This window comes from Athene cunicularia (assembly GCF_003259725.1).
Source record: "Athene cunicularia isolate RWA chromosome 2 unlocalized genomic scaffold, athCun1 chr2_part1, whole genome shotgun sequence".
NCBI classification, from domain to species: Eukaryota; Metazoa; Chordata; class Aves; order Strigiformes; family Strigidae; genus Athene; species Athene cunicularia.
In genome coordinates, this window is record NW_020799095.1 from 89,879,417 (window position 1) to 89,880,049 (window position 633).

Consider the following 633-nt stretch of genomic DNA (forward strand, 5'->3'; position numbering starts at 1 on the left):
CCCGCGCACCGCCCGCGCAGCCCCGCCGAGCGGCGGAGCCTCCGCTCCGGGAGACTGAGCTGCCCGGGGATGTCTTCTCGGGATAAGGAGGGGTGGGGATTTCCCCCCTTTTTCCCTCCCCTCTCCTTTCCTCCCCCCGGTTTAGCTTGTGGTTGCCTCCGTGGGGCTGCTCGGTAGGGTCGCGGGCAAGGAGCGGAGCAGAGCAGACCGGCCCCGGTCACCACCTCAGAAAACTTCTTTCTGCTTTTTGTCTTCGCTCCTAGGGAGGCTCAGAAGTCGAGTCTTCCAGCACGGCAGGTTCAGCGTGGCTTAAATGAACTCTCTCGGAAAGGCAGAAGTAATTAAGTGCCTGCGTAAATCCACCTCAACAGGTAGCCGGCAGCAAGAGCTAGTCTGGACTATATGCCGCCTGTGCTCGCTTTTCTCACCTCGTTCATAGGCTTTCATTAATCATCACGTAATATGCAGTAGCTCACAGGACAAAAGGTGGCAGGCGTTGTTACTCTTAAAAAAAAAAAGAAAGCCTGGCCGCTTTTCAGTCTCACGTCACGGAGCCCGTGTACCCGGGTGCATCCCCGCTGGGGGCCGCAATGAGAGAGCCTCTGAAAAGTCAGGCTTTTCAGAACAGGACGA